Below are 5,687 nucleotides of genomic sequence, written 5' to 3' on the forward strand. Positions count from 1 at the left end.
CCTGCGCTCTGCTGCAGAGATCCTCCAGCAGGTGGACGTCCAGCAGCGCCTCGTCCTGTTAGTCATCAGGATCGCTAACATGGTTCTGGATCTGGAGGACCGTTTGGGACCCATCAGGTCAGACTGTGGGAGAAAAGCTGCTGAGGGACTCTGAAGGTGGTTTTCTGGACCGGTGGACTAAGCTGGACCGGCTCTGTAATTCACTGACCATTGATCCAAAGAAGTTATTGAGGTACTGGTTGGTGAAAGAAACTAGGTGTGGACAGCGTTCTAAAGATAAATTTAAGAACCTCATTAGCTCCACCCACAGGTGATGATGGGTAAAGTTCACTGGTGAAACTAATCCATGGTGATTCGTCTGCATGGTCGACATAGAAAGAAATATGCATCTATTAGCAAGACATTATAGAAAGACTCAAGCATGGATTTGAATTTTTTAAATATCTGTTGATGTCATTATTTAAGATATGTTTAATTTCAGTATGTATATTTGAACATTTATGTATTTTACAAGTGTAATTATTTATGTAATTTAGTAAATGTTGTCCATGGGTATTTTTGTCATTTTTAATCAGAAATGACAATTGTTGCATTCTAACTGGTATTTTTTTTACAGGTGAATTCTGACAAATACAGGAGCATTGTGACATTTGTCAATGTCAACCAGAGTTACTAGAAGCTTCAGGTTAGTAAGCAAAAGTTCTACCTAAGATTGTGTCATTTCACAATGCTGTGATGTCAGGCACTAAATAGCTTCTTTCTATCAGTCCATAAATCAGGAGACAGAAACAGTTTGTCTGGTGGATCAAATCCGGCAGAAAAAGATGAAACTCAACTGGCTGCAGATAGATTTACGTCAGTATTTAATAGAAAGAGGACTAAAGTAGATGAAGTCATTATGTTTACAGAGCTTCACTGACAGACAATCAGAACTGCTCTCTGACGGTCTCATCAGGTCAGGGAAGTCTGAGGCCAAAGGTCAAGGTTCAAGGTCGGGTCCAAAATCTCTTTCCATCGGGTCGAGCAGGAAAAGCCCAGCCTAGGAACTAGAGACGGACTTTTATCGGACCGCTTCCTTTAAACAATAAATTATTGACAGTCAAACCTGATTTTAAACTGAAGCGATCGTTCTTCCTGTTTTCTCCAACCGAGCAGCAACAGAATCAAACATCAAAGCTGCATTTGGAGCTTTAATCCATCGCCAGAGAAAACTGGGATGGAGTTTTAAATACGATTTGTTCTCGTTATTATTATTTTTATTATTATTCTCACCATTATCATTATAACTAAGTAAATACGAAATCAGAGGCTGGGACCTGGACATGCAGAGCCGACCACAAGTTGCTTGGTTTCCTGCAGAAATCTGCAGCAGCAGCTGATGAAGAGGAGGAGGGACGAAGCTGCGGTTCTGACGTCAGAATGAAGGTAAACGTGGCGCCGCCTCCAGCAGGAAACCCAGCAGGTGGATTCATGTCAGGAGAAATGTGGAGCAGCTAAAACCACTGACCTGGTGAAGCCTCTTATTAATGACGACTTCTTCACCTTGTCAGCCGTCTCCTCCATGCTGTCCTCCATCAGACTGGAGTCTTGGTCTTCACCCTGCTGGACGGATGTTTTAGATATCAGGGATGACTGAGACGTCAGCAGCTACACGGCTAAAGGCGACTCCTTCCCACCTGAAGGTCTTCCAGACTGGCTTCCCAGCCGGTCAGGGAGCTGCTGCTGCTCTGCAGCGTCTTCCTGCTGCAGGAAGCAGGAGGAACGGCAGGGAGGAGCCTGGAGATCACAACCTCCACCTGAAACAAAGCCAACAAACTACCTTTCACATTTCTCTCTCTTCTATCCACCTTATTTTTGAACAAGGAAGTAACTCTGGGTCCAACTTCTGTTTTTTGTTCTCCACTTCCGTTTCAGCGCTTCCCTCGGCCAAATAACATCAGCTTGACTGAAATGATAAACTGTTGCAGCAATATTTCCAATAATTGCAGAGCGATGGAAGTGGCAGGTCAGCGCCGCAGCCTTAAACTATTCATGACTGAGAGGATGACATGAAGAAGTGGCCTCTTAGAACTTACCAGGACATTTTAAACCATCTTGGGTCGTCACTTGGTGCGGACGGCTCTGCTATGTGAATGTACCAAGGCGAGCCTCCACAGTGGAAAAGTTAGCACGGTGTTAATGAACAGCAACATGGATGACCTGGTATTCATGGAGGCTGATGTCCGTTCAAGCCAAAGCAAGTCCAGCGTTCACTCTGCTGGATCCTGACTACATCAAGCGGCTCTACCGAGACCTCAGAGCGCTCTGGTGCTGCGGCTCCAGGGGAAGTTCTTCAGTCATGCAGCGGTGATCTTAGGGAAGGTAGGCTGATGAATCGTCTGAGTCAAAAACATAATGGCTGTTTCCCCGTTGTGATTAGATTGCTGCTCAGTTCATTTTACAAAGACAGCAGTGCTAAATGTTTGGGAGTGAACTGATGTTCTAACTGGATATCAGAACTTAAGGCTCAACAACTTCAGGACGTTGAGGGTCTCGTCGTACATGGAGGCACACTGGCTGACGTTGACCACCATGCAGGCCTTGCTGCTGCTGCAGAAGAAGCCCTGCAGGTAGTGGGTCAGCTTGCTCTCCCTTAATGGGACGTGCTGCAGGAGCCTGGAGGCAGCAGACAGCGGGTCACTCAGGACGCTCCAGGACCAGAACTGCTTCCCAGAACCATGAAGGTCCTACCTGGTGTGCTGGTTGTGCTGCAGAGCCTTGATGCATTTGCCCAGAATGAGCAGCGAGGCGTTGATGTTTCCAGCCTCCTTCAGGTCCTCTCCTTTGTTCTGGGTCCTGGAGCTGCGCTCAGAGCCTGCCAGGTCGCACAGACACAACCTGCGGGACGTTAACACCGTTAGCACAGCAGACGCTCAGAGACGCTGAGGTGGCGCCGGCTACTCACGCGCTGACGGCGTGGACTGGTGGCGGCTCGCCGTCCTCCACTCTCAGGATGCGGATGGAGAAGATGCTGTGGCTGCAGCAGAAGCTCAGACTTGGAGCCCAGCAGGACCAGAACCTGCAGCCCCATAAATACAGATAATCCCCATAAACACATTTAATAATGTAGCTTTTATTAAAACTACATTTGTTCCATAAAGAAAATGTGATTTTTAGCACTAAACTACACACAGTAACATTTGATTTTTCAGTGTAGTGACATTTATTGATGACTTTCTCAGTACTTGATAGTTTTAGAACATAACATAAAAGTATATGGCATTTGACATTTTAAAAGTTTTAAGCCCCCCTGAACATGAGAAAATCCTCGTTATTCGATGCTGTAGAGCACATATTCTCTAGTTACTGGAGGAAAATAGGGAGTACCAATATGGCGGCTGGTGGCTTCACAGTGACTCGTTCTAACAGCGGCTATTAGCACTCCAGTGTATAATAGAGATCAGTGATCAAAACCGACTCATACAAAAAAAAACAACCTGCATAGAGCAGCAGCTTTTACATTAATCTCTTTCTCTTTTTATACATTTACCCAAATCGACTGTACAGTATTTATACTATTTATATACTCTTTTTTAATCTTAAATCAATTAACGTGAAGCATTCAAATTGACAAAGTATGACATAGAGCTATAAAATTAATTTTTAACCAGCCCACACACACAAAATCTTGTATACGAATTATTTTAAATCACATTTCAATCATGTTTGTTAATCATTCATTAAATTACTGTCTCTCAATAACTCAAAAGCACACTGTTGCTTGTTTTAGCTCATAAAACCAGCTCGCTTAACTATATAGCATTAGATGGCATTTAGTAATAGTACAAATCACAAGCAGCAATAGCTCTATTAAAACAGATAATTTACACAAAACACAACTTTTTACATCCTCAATTCACTCATATACCTTCATCTGTCTCCAGCTGGTTTTAAACATCGTCTCCAAGCATAACAATATAACAAAGATACTTTCTCCATGAAATCAGTGAGCAATCAGCCAGAATCAGCAGTAGTTAGCATGCTATGCTAAGCGCTAATCATCATTACTCACCGCAGTTTTCACTCGACAAAACACAACAACACGGTGATGTCCCGCAACCAGAAACCCTCCTGGCAGGTGCAGATAATCTCCTAGGATCAATAACTCAAGATATAACACAGTTTTAATCAGTATTTACTTAGTAACTAGTTATATTGACGCCTCCTGTTCTAACTCTCTCTAAACTGCAGTAACGGCAACAGCGCAAAGAGAAAAAAGACAAAAGAAGAAGCGCGGAGAGCTTGTAGTTGTGAATACGCTCCCTGCTGGCAGAAATATGGAACTACAACAGAAACAAACTACTGAATATTACAAATAATACAAAATGTATATTCTGCCTTTTTTAGATCACAAGGGAAGTGAGGAAAGCTTTTCCAAATATTGTGAATCTGTGAACTGACTTAGTTTTAGAGCATAAAGTAAAAATACAGGTCTAACAGTCATTGAGGGAAAGCAGATCATCAAGGGTTTTAAAATGAAAAAATAATATTACCTTTAATTGGATGCTATTGGATGTACTGTTTTAGTGGAATATGTGAAATGAAGTGATTTGTGTTCACATGTTTTATGTGCCATTGTTATAGATATATCAGTATTTAGAATACACTGTAAAAAAGATAATGATGATAATGATGATGTGGTGAGGGAAAATCCCCAGGGATTACTTCAGGAGAGTTTCCTATGAACATATTACTGAGATAACTTCATCAAAGAAGCAGCTGTGACTTTTAAAAGTCATTTCTCTGTGTTCCAAAGGTAGTAAAGTGATTGGCTGTAGAAGTCAGTGTTTGGATGAAGAACATTTACCTCCACAGAAATCTAGAAAACAATACATGTGAAATTCTTTGAGTTCATTTCATTAAGCTTCCCAGTAGTTGAGCTGATGTGGCGGCCATCTTACCTGGGGCTGACTCCCAGATTTTAATCATTTATTGATTTGATAAAAACTCATTTTCTGGAACGTAGCTTGACCCGTTCTGTAGTTGTTCAATAACCAAATGTGACGATGAAAAGATAGCATGAAGCCAGCAAAAGCCACCTCCTTGTCCCCTAATGTGTATATTCTGTAAGTTGTTGTGCAGATCCAGGGACACGTGTGGCAGATGGTTCCATGAGCCGTGCCTAGGCTGACAAGAAGATGTCCTGAAAGCTCTGAGGGAATCCAGCTGGAACCGTCTATTGTGTTGTTGGAACCAAAGTTCTGTGGCAGCAAACTATGGAAATGTTCTTCATCATTTCAACATTTTATACTTACCTGTTTCTAGTTCAGCTTTTTTCTGGACCTTGTTTTATTTTCTGTGTAATTAGTATGTACATAGTGTGGCAATGTAAAGCTCAGCAGTTTTGATCAATAGAATTGTAAAGTCACATGATGATGAGCTTTAAATGTGAAATTCCACATCATATCTTAATGAAATGTGTTGAGTAACATCTGGAGGTGTTCTCCTGTCAAGCTGAATCCAAATTGTCCACTGAACACGTACTAAAGGTTTACTAGCAACATTGACAGCAAGCTAACATGTGAACTGTGGAGCTGGAATGTTCCAGATGCTGGAAAAGTGCAGAAATCAACGTTCCAGAGCCGTTGTTCAGGAACCAGAAGCTGCTCTCACATCAGTTTTAGTCCAGATGTTTGTGTTGCACTAAA

At 42.3% G+C, this 5,687-nt stretch overlaps 1 long non-coding RNA gene across 2 annotated transcripts; it reads right to left on the bottom strand.

Moving 5' to 3' along the window:
* Positions 1-1,348: 1,348 nt before the first annotated feature.
* Positions 1,349-4,269, bottom strand: LOC118559256. Of its 2 annotated transcripts, none has more exons than XR_004928727.1 (5): positions 4,052-4,269; positions 2,945-3,058; positions 2,731-2,877; positions 1,677-1,796; positions 1,349-1,599 (listed from the first exon to the last, which is right to left on the bottom strand). It is a non-coding gene; the product is annotated as an uncharacterized LOC118559256 (long non-coding RNA). The 2 variants fall into 2 exon arrangements; XR_004928728.1 differs by having other exon boundaries at positions 1,349-1,602.
* Positions 4,270-5,687: the final 1,418 nt, after the last annotated feature.

Source organism: Fundulus heteroclitus, unplaced genomic scaffold (genome assembly GCF_011125445.2).
Source record: "Fundulus heteroclitus isolate FHET01 unplaced genomic scaffold, MU-UCD_Fhet_4.1 scaffold_254, whole genome shotgun sequence".
NCBI classification, from domain to species: domain Eukaryota; kingdom Metazoa; phylum Chordata; class Actinopteri; order Cyprinodontiformes; family Fundulidae; genus Fundulus; species Fundulus heteroclitus.